The sequence below is a fragment of the Equus quagga genome, chromosome 22 (genome assembly GCF_021613505.1).
Source record: "Equus quagga isolate Etosha38 chromosome 22, UCLA_HA_Equagga_1.0, whole genome shotgun sequence".
In the NCBI taxonomy this organism is placed as follows: Eukaryota; Metazoa; Chordata; class Mammalia; order Perissodactyla; family Equidae; genus Equus; species Equus quagga.
The window spans coordinates 12,091,263-12,108,050 of NC_060288.1; positions in this window are offsets into that span (position 1 = coordinate 12,091,263).

Consider the following 16,788-nt stretch of genomic DNA (forward strand, 5'->3'; position numbering starts at 1 on the left):
AATGAAGTTTAGAGAACAGAGCCATGTGAACACTGGACTTGCTTCTCTGTGAGTATCTTGAACAAACGCAGTATTTACTAAATCACAACCTCTCCCCCAAGATATTTCTACTGTATATTTTTATAGCTACAGGATTCCATTTTATGAAAACCGGCACATAGTAAATGTCCTACAAAATAATTTCAGGTTTTCTTTAATCAAAAAGAGAGAGAATGTAGTTAAGTCTATGAATGTTTTAGAATATCTTTATTTCTGGGGTAATACTTTGCCTGTTAATTGAAAGAAAAATTCTAATTTTATGAAAAAATGAGAATAAATAAATTGTTTTTGGGAGAATAAATCTACTTTTTAATCTATATGGAAAGATCTCTAATTTTTATCCCCACAGTCAACCAGATTTATGTATGACCGTTCACCGTAATGTTTGTCCCACCTAAAAAATTATTCTCACAAAATTTTTTGTCAGCTTTTTTGGTATGAAATTATTTTAAAAACTCATCAGCCTTTTATAACTAAGAAGTAATACAATGAGTAATACAATGAGTACACTTTGTAAGTTGGCTCATTTATGAAAATAATATAGTCCTTCCCTTGTTAAGTGAAACCATCACTGAAGTTTTTTAAAAGTTACAAAATTATATTTGTCTTTTACAAAATTTCATATAAGTTTATCAATGTTATTTTGGTTAAGTTGCGTTTTCTGTTCCTTAAACAATAATTTCCCTTGGAGAAATTAAGCTCAAGATGTCTTCTGTAAATCCTTTCATGAAAGCACTTCCAATCAAGATCCAGGTGTTCTCCATTGAGGAACGCCTCTTCAAATAAATTTCATGTACATTAAAAGCCTAACCTTACTCATTTTAGGGAACTTTCTCGTTTGAAGTTGCTTTGAGTTTGAAAATGGCCAATAATAGTCATATTGACCTTTAAAACAAAACCAAAAAGAGCCAATTTATAGCCTATGTCATTTCAAATTTATCTTCATGTGTTCTAAAACTGTTGAAGTAGGTGCGTATGAGTTCACTAAGACTAAAGTCATTTTTCTTATCCCCCACTTTATCCTTGGGGAAGTGAAAAGACTCCTACAAAATAACCAAAACGTTGTGTAATTCAACACAAAAACAAATGAGTGGTAGATGAACCATAAATGAACCATATAATGCAGTGCGCATGGCTCTACACACATTCTCCCAAAATGGTCTCTTACGTTCTGTGAGTGGTAGCTAAAGCTTACGCATTTTGCAAAGCATAATATTTGCCATCATGAAAGACTCAGCAAAAGACTGGCTCATGAAGATCAAAAGGACTCTGAATGAGGGGCCAGCCCGGTGGTGCAGCGGTTAAATGTGCACATTCCGCTTTGGCAGCCCAGGGTTCACCGGTTCGGATCCTGGGTGCGGACATGGCACTGCTTGGCACGCCATGCTGTGGTAGGCGTCCCACATATAAAGTAGAGGAAGATGGGCACAGATGTTAGCTCAAGGCCAGCGTTCCTCAGCAAAAAGGAGGAGGACTGGCAGTAGTTAGCTCAGGGCTAATCTTCCTCAAAAAAAAATTTAAAAACAAAAGGACTCTGAATGAAAGGGTTTGCCCTCAGTTTTGTGTATTTAGAAATCAGTTTTGTTACTTCATTCTGGGTAAATATACAAGAGATTCCTTTTAAACAAGGCCATAAAGACAACACCTTGAACAGCAGGTATCCAAGGTAGTAAATAATTTACAACAATAACATAAAGTATTAGAAATACAGAGTAGGGTTGAAAGGAAACTGCATAAGAAATGGACTTCAAATTTTGCTTTTATACTTTTAAAATTATTTAATGATAAGCATGTATTATTTTCGTCATTTTAAAAATGATTTTTTAAAGGAAGGAAATAAATGCTAGATAGATTAGAATACCTCTATCAACTGGTTAGCACATTCTCTTTCTAGTAAGAGAATTTACATATAAAACCTAATGATTAATGTCAGAATGTTGCTTGACAAGTATAAAATCAGATTTTTAAAATGAGTAATGTTAATGAACAGCATCATGTTATGATGGGTTCCATGATACCGACCTTCCCCGGAAACAGAAATAATCACATCAGCTTGTCAGAGCAGTCACCCCAAGTCAGAGATGGAGATCACTAACAAATCCTTGTTCTTCAAATCTTTTTTTCTAGATTCCATGTGACACTATCTTTCAGTATGATAATATTATTACTTATATAATATAAACCACATATTATATTAGTATCACTTTAGACTCCTTGATATAATACCATTTTGTAATTATTCATCATTATTCATATAAAATGATGTAGTCATTATATATTATTACATCATTATATCATATAATCATTATTAATGATAATCATTATTAATCATTAACCGTCATTCTCATTTAATCATTCACATCACTATGAATATCGTTCATCATTAACAAAAGGTTCACATGCAATACCCTCTCTGACCATGACCCTCCTTGAGAGAGATTTCCCAATTTGGAAGTAGCTACTAATGAAAGATCAAGACCTTCCTCCCTTGCCCTCATGGCAGACCTTGCTAATAGATCATGGCCCTCTTTACAAGGGACCAGATACAGCCTGAGAATCTTAATTCAGCACTCCTGGCAGCCACCATCGGTTGACTAGACTTAGCATACAAGATTGGCCATTCTGCCTTAGATGCCCACAGGCACATATACAAGCCATCTGTCTGGGTCCTCCAAGAAGCAGAGGCCACAATTGGATTAGATGTGCAAGAGATTTATTAGAGGAAATCCAAGTGAGGGAAGATGGAGAAGGAACTGGTGGAGGAGCCATCAGACCATGATGTAGTTCTGCCCCATGTGAAAGAGAAGAAAGCAGAAACTAGGGAGGGAGCGAAGAAGGGAATAAGAGAGTCAGGAGTTACTTCTTAGACTTCAGCACAGTTCTAAGAAAGTTTCAGCCAGGCCTCTGGGCAGTCCTGAGGCAAAGTGGCCCTTCAGAGGAGGCCAGCATGTTACAGGTACAGGCCTGCTAAGTATCCCTGCTACACTCAGTCATTTGCTGGGAGCAACCTAGGAAAAGCACCACCTCAGTGCGAATGTGGTGATAGATTTCAGAGCACAGCAGCTGATCTGTGGGTCAACTATACTCCCTGCAGTAGGAAATCCGAGAGATGCACTTTCATGGCCACCACATGCTCCTGTTGGCGCTGCACAAATCTACATCTCCACCGAAGTTGGAGGAGCACCTTCTCCACGGTTCCCACAGGACTTTCTTCCTGAGGCAAAAACTCAAAAAAGGGAAGTTAGTAGGATAAAGCACAGCCCTTGGTGCTGCATTTGATCTCAGGACCACACCTGGACCTCATCCTCTTCCTCCTCCACCGTCCATTCTAAATTACCCTTCACCCTCAGCCCTCGCCTTGGCAGGACTCAATGGCTTACCTGGTGGTGTGGCTCAAGCTTCCATTGCTGAGGCATCTGATCTCTTGGTAATCATACCTTTCTCAGGCCGTGGTCGCTGCGCAGGTCCATTAGCAGTTACAAGGGGCAAGGAAGTTCCAAGAAGATGCCTGAGTGGATAATGTGAGTCCCACACACATTCCTCCCTCCCTGCCCCCATTGTTTGAAAGCAGCACTATCTCCTACTCTAATTATCCCTGCCCATATAGTGACTCCTCTGCTACCTGCTGGCTCCTAGGAATGAGGAGGCCAAAGTGCCCTGGCAGCAGCTGTAACGTGTAGTTCAATGGATACTGGCTGTGTCCGTTGGCAAGAATGTGCCCCATTTGGAGACCAGAACCTCCAACTCTGCAGAGCCCAGAGCTGCAGAGACAGGGGGCACAAACTCCCCCAGGGGGTTATTGGTAGTGATGGTGAAGGAGAGCAGAATATGCCACCTTAAAATATGCCACTTTGGCATATTGATTATTTTGAATTAAAGTTACTTAAGAAACAGCCGGCGCAAAAAGGACACTCTGACGCTCCCTTGTCCTCCCAAAAAGCAGGAAAAACATCTCCCATATTAAGTTATCCTTCCTATACCAGGTAGGTAGGAGGCATCCTTATCACCAGAGATAGAGAATTTAAGGCCAAGAAGGCTGTAGAAACAAACCTTGTTATTTCTTCAGTAATGTGCTACTCCAAGCCCAAACCCCCTTGTTTTGTCACTTCTTCACAAATTTGTTGATTCCTTGTCTAAAAGGTATGAAACCTGCCTGCTTTGGTCATTCTTGGAGTCTCATATTTTTATGGGCTCCTGTATGTACAAAAGTAAATTTGATTTTCTCCTGTTAATCTGTCTAATGTCAGTTTAATTATTAGATCAGCCAAAGAACCTAGAAGGGAAAAAGGGAAACTTTTCCTCCCCTACCATGGTAAGTGAGGCTACTCCTGCTTCCACCTCTTGATTTCCAGATTCATATATTCTTCCTATTGAGTGCACAGCACTATATAGAGATCTCTGATTTCATGCATATACGGCATCTTGGAGGATGGCACCCTACGCTTTCGGAGCATTGCCTCAAGTTGATGCTTCAGCTGTGCCTTTAAAGACTGTTGCTGCCTTCTGTGAAGCTGGCTTCTTTTGAATGGTGTGATATTCGTGTTACAGGCCTTCTCCATCCACCTCCTTCAATGTGAAGTGGGTCCCCTGATTAGATGTCTCTGTTTCTGCTACCATGGCCACTCATTCTGAGGTGGCGGATGGCAGTCTGACTAACGTCAGTTGGCCAAGTCATTTTGTCTACTTGATTGTTCAGTGCTTCATCCGTGGTGAATACCTTCTGGTTGACATTAACATGTGAAACAAAACTCCTCACAGTTCATGCCCACTCCCATATGCCAATCTGCCTGCCTTTGCTCCACACCTCTTTGTCCCAGTGTTCCAATCCTTTTTCTGTCAGGCTCCTGACCAGATAGCCAGGACAGTGACGACTGCCTTGGAACTATAAATATTTTCCCTCTGGGCCATGTCTTCCATACAAAGTGGATGACCAACTGCACTGCTTGCAACTCTGCCTGTTGGGAATATTTTCCATCTCTACTGTCCTTCAAGGCCACCCCACCCATTTTCAGCTTACATTCCCATACCAAGCCACCTTATTCATGAACCAAGCTCAGGATTTTTCTTCCTCCTTCATCTGGTTGTCGAGTACCCCATATGTCCGTATGTGTGAGATGAGAGAGGGACACTGGTGCATCTCTTAAGGTGATAAGCATAAGGAGCTTTGGGCTGTCTGTTCATGCAGTATTGATGGTCTCTGATCCTGTTCAGGCTTGCTCTTGGATGTATCATTTCAATGTCATGATGAACTACTACTGGGCCCATCCAACTTTATAACTTGGAGGGTTCAACGGAAGCCAAATAATAATGGGCAATTCTGTGCCCGTGGTCTACAACCCATCATCTCCACCAGGACCCAGTAGTACTTCAAGAGCTATTTCTCAAAAGATGTCTAATTCTCTGTTGCTTGGCATGATCTTATTCCAGAAGCTGAGGGGCCTGCCTTGTGATTCTCCTGCTGAGGTTTGCCAAAAGCTGTGTCTTTTCCCCTTGCATCTTTTCCCACACACTGACACTTCCAAAGCCATCGAGTCTGCCCGATCATATGAACCAAGCAGTAGGGCTGCTGCATCTGCTGCAGAGCCTTTCCTGCTCTGAGCCCTAAGCAAATCTGGCAGTTATCTATGTCACACAATATATGGGCCAGAGCAATATTCTTATCTGTAGAACGTGTTGTTTCCCAAGCCCAAAAACGCTAACCAGGGTGCTGAGCTTCCCTTATGTCATAGGGATGCAAGATGCATCATTACGTCGCTTACTTTGGAGAAGGTATCGTGGCATGCTTCAGACCCCTCGACCCCTTAAAAATGTCACTGAAGTGGCAGAAGCCTGAATGTTCACAGCGTACATTCTGGAGTTCCCACCTCCCTCAGCCTCTTGATCTCTTCCTCTGATCATATAAACCAATGAGCAGAGTTGCTTGCACTACAGCCTGAACCTGTTGCAGAATCTTTTCTTACTGAGGGCAACTCAGAAATTCCCCCTTCAGTGAGTGTTGTCATTGCTCTTCCCAGACTTCTAAGAACTACCCTAGCAGTGAATTTGCCCCATTCCCTGAGGTCCTTGCCAACGTGTTGAATCTCAGGTCCTGACAAAGTTAAATCCCAGACCCCTTATCAAGCAAAATATCTCAAAATACAGTCCAGCGTGTACTCCTCTGGCTAATTCTTGCAGCTTTTCTGATGAATAGTCTCTTTCCTTCTTAGTCATTCCCAGCATATACCCACCCAGGTTATGCCGGGACTGAACCTTGGTTATCAGACAGGGAGGAGGCAAGGGCAGCTTCTGAGGGGAGCACATGCTCCTTGGGAGGAAGGTCTCTAGCATGATAGAAGTGCTAGCTCTTACTAGGGAAGGACGGGACACCTCCACAAGCCTAAAGGTTTTGATGGCAGTAAGGTGGGGCGGAATCCTGCAGAGACAATATACTTATCTATCTACATGTCCTCATCCTAGTTTTCAGGGCCCCAGGTTTCTCCTGACCAGCACCCTGACCTTGGTATAACAGCTCTGTCTTGGCTGAATATTCAAACATCTAGGGATCTCTGCAATTCTGTTTGATCTTTAGCCTGTTCAACTGTGTCTGCTCCCCACACTACAGGAGGTAAGGACCTCTTTGTAAGCTACCAAAGAGACCCTCTGGCTCTCACACTTAGCCATTAACTGCTTGTTAGTGGCTTTGAGCCTCTCATTATCTCTCTGCTGGCATCAATACAACTTAGCAGTAATCAGCCAACTCTGCTGTCTCTGAGGACACTGTTCTCTCCACAGCTCTCAAATGCCTGAATCATTGCATCTGCAACAGCATTCCCCTCCTCCAGGACATCTCCCTAGGTCACTATCAATGAAACCTTTAGCATTTGAGTCACCACCTTGTGCTAGGGACAATCCATGCCTCACCTGTTAACCAGGTTAATGTCCTCCTTTGCCCACTAAATGGTTAGTGGGTCAGTCCCAAATCGCATCTTGTATTGGATCTTTCTTGGTAGTGCTTGTGTTAGTCCAGGTCATCTGAGAAGCAAATGCTAAGACGGGATTATATATGTAAGAGATTTATTGGGGCAAATGCTGATGAGGGAATCTGGGGAGCTGGAGGAAGCTGGGAGAGTCATCAGACTGGTGCTGATCAGCCTCTATGAAGGACAAAGGGAAAATCTTAGGTGGCAGCATTGTTCTAAGGACATTTTGGCAAGGCCAACAGGGAGTCCTCAAGCCAAAGATGCCTTTCGGGGGAGTCCTGTGTCTTTCAGAAATGGGCCTGCTTTCATATCCCTGCCATGAGCAGTCAGTCATTGGGAACAGTCCAGGGGAATGGGGCTTTGGCATGAACACAGTGATGGAAGTCAGAGCACAGCAGCTGGTGCCTATGGTTAATTACCTTCCCTCAGTAGAACTGGGAGGCACATCCTCATGGCTGCCACACCATCACACAGAGGTATTTTTGACCACAAAGAGCTCATCTCAGCCATTGATGAAATGTTCATGCTTATTTGGCTCACTTTGAGAGAGCGGTAATTTTGATCCTTACTCAAAATTGGGGGAGAGGGATTAGCCTAATTGGAGTCTGAACTGACAATGAGTAATAGACTTAAAAGTAATATTAAAATATTCATGAGTACTCATAAGCTCAATAGTCAAATTTCTACTGCAAAAACAACTACTTTAAGACTTTTAAAAATATTCTAATATACAAATATTTCATATATATCTTACATGTTAAAAGAAAAATATTTCTTTCAATACACAAAGACTAAATTTGTACAAAAAGTAAATATAGAGCAATTTTCATGTAATCAAAGGATTATTTTTAAAAGATTTCCTATATGATGTATTTAATAGCAAAATCTGCTAGCATATTTTCTTTCATCATTTTAGTTTTTTATTTTGCTTGATCACAGAGTAACATATATATTTTTAATCAATTAGTATCTAAATGTATAGCTTAGAAAGTTAACGTCCTCCATAATTTTACTCCTCATAGGTTTTTTTAAAATAACACTTTTAAAACTTGAGATATACTTCACACAACATAAAATTCACTATTTCAAAGTACACGTCACTGTTTTAGTTAATTCGCTATGTCGCACAATCATCACCTTTATCTAATTCCAGAATATTTTCATCTCCTCAAAAAAGAAACCCTGTGCTTATTAGCAATTAGGTACTGCTCCCCCACTTCCCACAGGACCTGTTAACCACTAATCTACTTTCTGTATCTATAGATTTGCCTATTCCAGACATTTCACATAAATGGAATCACACAATATTCAGCCTGTTGTTATGTCTGGCATCTTTCACTTAGCATAACGTTTTCCAGGTTAATCCATGTTATAGCATGTACCAGTACCTCATTCCTCTTTTATGCCTGAATAATATTCCATTATATGCATATATCATATTTTGTTTATTAATCAGTTGATGAACACTTGGGTGATTTCCACTTTTTGGCTATTATGAATAATGCTGCTATGAACGTTCATGTACAAGTTTTTATGGGACCTTATGTTGTTAGTGCTCTTGTGTTTACACCTAGGAGTGGAATTTCTGGGTCATATGGTAATTTTGTGTTTAATTTTTTTGAGGAACTGTTGTCCACAGTGACAGCACCATTTACATTCCCACCAGCAAGCAAATTACTTTTTATACTTAAAATATCTTATGCATCTTTCTGTGTATAAAGATTAATAAAATTACTTTAAAACTGTTTAGTATTCCATTGTATGAAGGCATCAAAATTTTTTTAACTAATCCTCTAATAATGCATTGTTCTCAGTTTCTTACAATTTCAACTAATGCTGTATTAAACATATTTTACACATACCTTAACAAGTGAAGTTACTTGGTCAAAAGAGATGCCAATTTTTAATTATTTTATTAAGGCATAAGTGACATACAATGCACTGTGTATATTTCAAGTGTACACTTTGATAAGTTTTTATTTTGTATACAACCATGAAACCATCACTATACATATATAAAGCAAAATAATATATATATAAATCAAAATAATAAACAGATCCATCACCTGCAGAAGTTTCCTTCCCTCTCTCACACTTGTCCTCACCTTTTCCTCCATCCCCAGGCAACCACTGACCTACTTTCCATTAATATAAATACACTTGTATTTTCTAGAATTTTATATAAACTGAATCAATGCAATATATACTTTTTTTTGTCTGGCTTCATTTACTCAGCATAATTATTTTGAGATTCATCCAAATTGTGTATATCAAATAGTGCATTCCTTTTATTTATTTGTATTATAGGAATACTATCACAAATAGTATTCCATTGTATGGATATACTAAATTTTTTTATTTATTGATCTATTGATGCATATTTGAGTTGTTTCCAGCCTTTGGCTATTAAAAATAAAGCTGCTCTGAAAAGCTGTGTTCAAGTATTGTTTTGTCCATTTGCTTTCATTTCTCTTTGGTAAATACCTAGGAATGGAATGAGTGGATCACATAATAAGTATATGCTTAACTTTCTAAGAAACTGCCAAATCATTCTCCAAAGCGGTTGTTGCATTCTATGTTCCCACCAGCAATTCCTCCACATCGTTACCAATACTTGGTATGATTAGACTTTCTAATTTTCACTATTTGAGTAGGTATGTAGGGGTATCTCACATGGTTTCAATTTGTTCCCTAATGACTGCTGATGTTGTGCATCTTTCCATATGCTTATTTACTATCTATAGACCATCCTTGGTGAAGTGTCAAATCTTTGCCCATTTTTGATTTGCCAATTTTTTGATTGCCTTGTTTGAATTTTAAGAGTTCTTTATACAAGTCCTTTATCAGATATATGATTTGCAAACTTTTCTCCCATTCTGTAGCTAGTCTTTTCATTTTCTTAGCAATGTCTTTCAAAGAACAGAGGTTTTAATCTTGATGAAGTCCAATATGTCAATTTTTTCTGGGTTTTTTTTGAGGAAGATTAGCCCTGAGCTAACTGCTGCCAATCCTCCTCTTTTTGCTGAGGAAGGCTGGCCTTGAGCTAACATCTGTGCCCATCTTCCTCTACTTTGTACGTGGGATGCCTGCCACAGCATGGCTTGCCAAGCGGTGCCATGTCCACACCCAGGATCCGAACCAGTGAACCCTGGGCCGCCAAAGCAGACCATGCTCACTTAACCACTGCACCACCAGGCCGGCCCCAATCAATTTTTTCTTGTGAATTGTACTTTTGTTGCTGTGTCAAAGAATTCTGTGCCTAACCAAATGTCACAAAGATTTTCTCCAATGTTTTCTTTTGTAAGTTTTATAATTTTAGGTATTCCTCTTTGAGTAAATTTTTGTACATGATGTAAGATATGGATCAAATTTCATTTTGTTGCAGTAGAATTTCCAGTTGTTTTAGCACCATATGCTGCAAAGACTATTCTTTTCCACTGACTTCCCCTTGCCTCTTTATTGAAAAATCAGTTGTCCATATATGTGAGGGTCTATTTCTGGCTCTATTCTGTTCCATTGATAGATTTCTCTATCTAAGTACCAATGCCATGCTGTCTTGATTAATATCTTGAAATCAGAAAGTGTAGCTCTCCCATTCCTATTCTTTATAAAGTGGTTTTGGCTATTCCAGGTCCTTTGCATTTCCAAATGAATTTGAGAATCAGTTTCTCCATTTCTGCAATAAAGCCTACTGGGATTTTGATGAGATTGCATTCAATCTATACATCAATTTGGGGTAAAATGTGATCTTAATAATATTGAGTCTTCTGACCCATGAACATTTAGTATCTCTCCATTTAGTTAGTTCTTTAATTTCTCTCATGAATCATAGTTGTTGTTTTTAAAGATTGACACCTGAGCTAACAACCAAAAGGAGCCAATCTCGTTTTTTGGGGGTTTTTTTCTCCCCAAGTTCCCCCAGAATATAGTTGTATATTTTAGTTGTGGGTCTTTCTATTTGTGGCATGTGGGACACCGCCTCAGTGTGGCCTGACGAGTGGTGCCGTGTCCACGCCCAGGATCTGAACCAGCAAAACCCTGAGCCACCAAAGCAGAGCGCGTGATCTTAACCACTCTGCCACGGGGCCACCCAGTGAATCATAGTCTTAAGCATACAGGTCTTGCTCATCTCTTTTCAAATTTATTATTTCATAATTTTGATGTTATCATAAATCATGTTGTTTTTGCAATTTGTTTCTTATTGTCCATTCCTAATCTAGAAAAATACAACTCCCCCGTGGATTGAGGGAGTCCAGTGCCTCACAAACAGTGGCCCACTCTTCCTGAGGGATTTTGGGCAAGAGTGGGTTCCATAGAGCATTAGAAGAGGCAACAGGGAAACAGGTCACGATGAGCTAGGAGGCCGGGGATTTCCTTATAAGGCCGGCAGTAAACTGGCTACAGCTGAGTTGGAGCATTGTGATTGGTGTATGCTAGGTTTCCTTGACAGGTGTTTTCCACAAGCACAGGCCAACTGGTTTAGATTTGTGATGTGGGCCAGCCCACTGGAGAGGCCTCCATTTTGTGGGTCCTGATATACAAATTAATTTTATCGCTGCAAAGGGGAACCCTATGAATAGGTCGCAGGGAAGGAGAAAGACAAGGCTTTGTTCATGGATGGTTCAGCTCAGTGTGTGGGTACAAGCTAAAAATGGACTGCTGCTCCGGTGCAAACCCACTTAGGGGTGGCTCTGAAGACCAGCAGTGAAGGGAAATCTTCCCAATGGGCAGAGCTTCCATTGGTGCACTTTATTCACTTTGTGCGAAGGAAAAGTGGCCCAAGGGAAGACCATGCAGACTCATGGACAGTGGTCTGTTTGGTTAAGAGCTTGAAAGGAGAATTGCAGCACTGAGGATTGAGGACAAGGAGGTCTGGGGAAGAGGCTTGGGAGTAGGCAAGAAGTGTGGAGATCTTTATATTGCTTGTTCATATCTACCAGGGAATATTAACCAAGGAAGGGGCACTAAAAAACCAGGCAGCTAGAACAACTCACACGCAAATCTCAGAGTCTCAGAGCCTTTTTCCCCAAGTCACTTATCTATGGCAAATACACAGTCTTCGGTTCTTTATCTGATTATACTTAGTAACAAACAGTGCCCAAAATCGTAATTCTGATATCAGAAGAGCTTCCATATTTTCCCTCTGTATATAGTGTGGTACCACTTGCATTAAAAAAAGGAAACTAGGGGCCGGCCCAGTGGCGCAGCAGTTAAGTTCACACTTTCTGCTTCTCGGCGGCCTGGGGTTTGCCAGCTTGGATCCTGGGTGCAGACATGGCACCGCTTGGCACGCTGTGCTGTGGTAGGCGTCCCACATATAAAGTAGAGGAAGATGGGCACAGATGTTAGCTCAGAGCCAGTCTTCCTCAGCAAAAAGAGGAGGATTGGCAGTAGTTAGCTCAGGGCTAATCTTTCTCTAAAAAAAAAAAAGGAAACTATTATCTGGTTGTGTTTGCTTTGATATACAGAAAATATTCCTGGAAAGACATACCAGAAAGAATTAACAATTGGTGTCTTAGGGAAGCAGAACTGTGTGATAGATTAGGAAGGAGACATTTTTACCGTATACACTCTTACGTTTTTTGAAGCCATGTAGTATCAATTCAAATATAAATTTAAAAACATAAATTTGACCAAAAAGAAAATTCCAAAAGAGCGAGCACTTATTCACAAAATTTCTTTGTCCTTTTTCTCTCACACTTTCTTTTTCTAATTCCATACTCACAGAAATTGCCACAAAAGCCCTTATCCATCCATCTTCAGGATCTTCAAAGTTAGTTTCAGGCAAACACTACATATGCAATGCTCCTCTTTCCTGCAATACTTCCCTTTTTCAAATCTATTCTTTGTCGTCTTCCAGTAAAGCTTTCTTTTTTCTGATGCAGTCCCACTAATCTCTCCATGTTCTCCAGTTTATTTGTTTTTCCACTTTGACCATTATCCACATGAACTTGGGCCAATAATAACCCAGGCTTCTTCCTCTCAGGACGTAAGGGGTGAGAAGATTAGAAACAACTAAAATCTAATATATTTTCTCCTTTTTACATCTCCTTCTTAGCATCACTATCAATTTTAACGTCTTGATTCTATAGAGTATCTTCAGTACCTAAGATAGTCCTGGCATTAACACTATTCATGTTAATGTAATGTTAATTAAACTTAACATTCATTATTTATTGAGCTGGATGAAAAAATAAAATTGATGAATGAATGATACACCTTGCCCAGAGGTCAGCTCATTTTTCTATGCAACCTTGAAACAAATGCTGCCACTCTCAGATTTTAGGAGGGCTACAGCCCCTGTGTCTGTAGTCAGAATTCCCCTAAAGGTGATTTGAAGATACCCGACTCCTGGCTGGAGAAACATGTTGTTAGATGTTTGCCCACTATGGTACCGGAGAGCGATGCACCCAGAGAAGGCATGGAAGCTCTGCCCCTTGTGTCCCTGTATCTTGCCCTGTGCCTCTCTTCCATCTAGCTGTTCCTGAGTTATATCCTTTGATAAGAAATTGGTGATCTAGTGAAAGAAAACAAAACAAACGAAAATATCCCCATAGTGGGCAAGATGTCTACCAACCTGGAAACTCTCTGAACCCTATCCTTTTGGGTTTTTATGGAAACTTCATTACATAGGCATGAATGATTAAATCATTAGCCACTGGCGACTGAACTCAATCTCCAGCCCCTCTCTGTATGGTTGGTTCCCCTGGCAACCAGACCCCATCCACAGGGTGGTTTTCCAAAACTTAAGTTATTAACATAAACTCAGGTGTGGTTAAAAGAGAATTGTTAAGAATAACAAAAAAACACCTTTATTGCTCATATTACCCTTTTATCACTTAGGAAATTCCAACAGTTAGGTGTTCTGTGCCAGCAATGGGATGAAGACCAACACTATGGGGATATTTAATGAAATTGCAGAGATGGCTCGCTGTGCTTCATGTTTTCTCTGAATTCTCTAATCTCTCTGTCTCCCATTGCAGGTCAAAACAATTTGGCATGGTGTCTGTGCACTCAACACCTCTCTCAAACCAGCTTGAAGGCTAGGGCTGCTAAATTGGAAAATGTCCTTGTCTCCCAGGACACTACTTCTGTAACTTCTTGATTTGTAGGTCTCAAAGCAGAAGAGTGAAAATTTAAAAATTTCCTGACAGTTCTCAAAGGAGACCCGAGACTGAAAGGTTAAAAACACCAGCACTTATCAAACAGAATGAATGTTCCTTCTTCCATGCTAACAAAGTGTGGATACTAACAAAAAAGGTAAATCATCTCCTTTTTACATTCTGTCCTCTCGCTCCCACCCTGGTAAGCAAAGGTCTAAATTCTGAAAATCATTAATTATATTCTGAATCTCTCATATAGTGAAACAGCAATTATATATTATTAACAAGCTTCAGGCTGAAGTCTGCTCTCTATTTAGCAGAAAAGACCCTGTCCTACTTATTAAGAAACTACTATATCATTTATTTATCACATACCCACCATATGCTAGACACTATGTTATTTTCTTTCACATAAATGATCTCCTTTAATGTATTCTTTTGTCTGTGCATTTGTTCATTCATTGCACAACTGGTAGCAGGAGAAAAAAAATTCTAACAGGGATTTATCCCTCTTGACTTGCCTGGGTCCTTAACCATGAGGACAGAGAAAATGAAGGGTTAGTGTAATAAGCTTTGATTTTTCTACAGATGGAGCATTGTTATTTAAATATAATTTCTTCTTCTATATTGTAGTTCCTGGTTTTAAAACATGATTTCATGGGTGAGCTAAAACTAGATACATAACATCAGTCATTTAAACTCTCACTGTTAATTCTACCGGAAAACATTTCACACTGTGTATGAGTTTGAAATCACTGGCCACATTCCAGCTTTGGGAAAGAGGCGGTATAAACAGTAATGTGTCTCACTGAATAGCTCTACATGCAACGAAGTGTTTTTGCTATGTCAATACTTAAAGTGATAGATACTCCTGTGTGCAAATTTGTCGGAATTTAAAGGGAAATAAAAGAGGATGGCTCACAAACATCATTACGATCTAATTTTAGAACATTTTCATCCCTTATAAAAGAAACCATACCCATTAGTTGTCAGTTGCCATTCCCACTCCCAACCCCCCACTTCCCAGCTTTAGGCAACCGTCAATCTACTTTCTGTCTCTAGATTTGTCTATTCTGGACATTTCGTATAAATGGAATCAAGGCTCATCCATGTTGTAGGATGAATCAGCCTTTCATTTATAAAGAAGTTTTTTTAATATCTAAAAATCAACAAATTCTTTGTGAGGTGATGAATAAGGTATATTGAAGATAAACATGTAATTTAGTTATGTACCAAAATATCTTATTTTGTTTGTGTCAAAGTAGGCACTTATTTACAGATTTTGATAGAGAGCTGTATAATTTAAGTTTAGAAAATAATAATTAAAAAGAAAGACTTAAGTAAGTAGGACATGTTTTATACCTTAAATTTGATCATACATTTTACCGTATCTAAAAATTCATAGATATTGTGGAAAGTTAATAGTTTTAATGCACTCACAAAGAAACGAATCTGAAGGGCTGAAGAAAATGGGTGCTGGAAAATTGATGAAGAGATTGCTTTTCTGTAATCAACACCAAACAGAGGTCTGAAAACTCATTTTAGAGTAAGAATATTCAGTTGCCTCATAAATAAAGCAGTCATGGGGGTTTCATTGTGTAAAAGGAACATGAAAAATGTCATGCCGATTGTCAGCTGCCCTTAGGGCACCAGGCAGAGATCATATCTTTCAGCAATTCACCCCTAACTCTTCTCAGTTTTTCACAGGTCCCTTCCCAGTGCTGTGCTCTAGCCTTCCTTTGACGTTCAGTTGCCTTCTCTCCCTATCCTTGATCTGCTCTCCCATCATCGGATACATCTCGCGTGGAGAAAGATAACACAAGAAACGAGGCACAAAATGCCCAAGTGACTTTTTCTTCTCCAGAAGCCTACAGTGAAACCTCATCATTGTGGGCTTTGGCAAACTAAGCCTTGATTAAGGCTTCAGTAAATCAGAGATGCCAAACAATAAGAACAGGTAAAATAATCATATGTTTAATATTTTCGAAAATCATCTAATAGTTTTCCTAGTATAAATTTTAAAATAATTGGACTTCCTGACATTTTCTAAGGTAGTATTGCTTTTATTCTGTCCCACACAATGGTGAGGCGTTGCAAACTGATCGAAGCCACTTTGTATGCACAACACTTGGGTTCTTTTGGAAAGATGACAGTAGCTGCCTAAGAAGACTGCCTTGAATGAAGATTAGCATCCCTCACAATCTTGGTGCCTGGGTATGAAAAAAGCAGCCCTTAGACCACATTCTGCGCACACACACACATTTACTGTCTAACCATTCACTAAGCAGGCAAGCACAAAAGCCATTCACGCAACCTATTCTGAGCTCAAAGGAAATTTCTACTTGCTTACTTTTCTTTTCCTTGTTTCCTTCATTCCCCCTCTTTCTTTTTTCCAGATTCCCTAACCTCTCTAGGCAGACACGCCAGAACTTTACACAACGAAAATCCTCTTAGCCTAAGATTACATTTCTAAGAATACATGCTACAGGATTCGGATACCCTGATCCTTATACCCTGTACATGCAAGTGTGGGGAGTGTCTCTAAAACATTTCACCAATCAGTAGCTTGAAATTACCCATTTCTAACTTTCTTCATGCTCTTTAACAAGTCACTAATTTTACCAGTAGGACAACCATTTTTGACACTCGCTCTGCTAAGTAGTAGGGTCACTACAAGTGGATCAAGA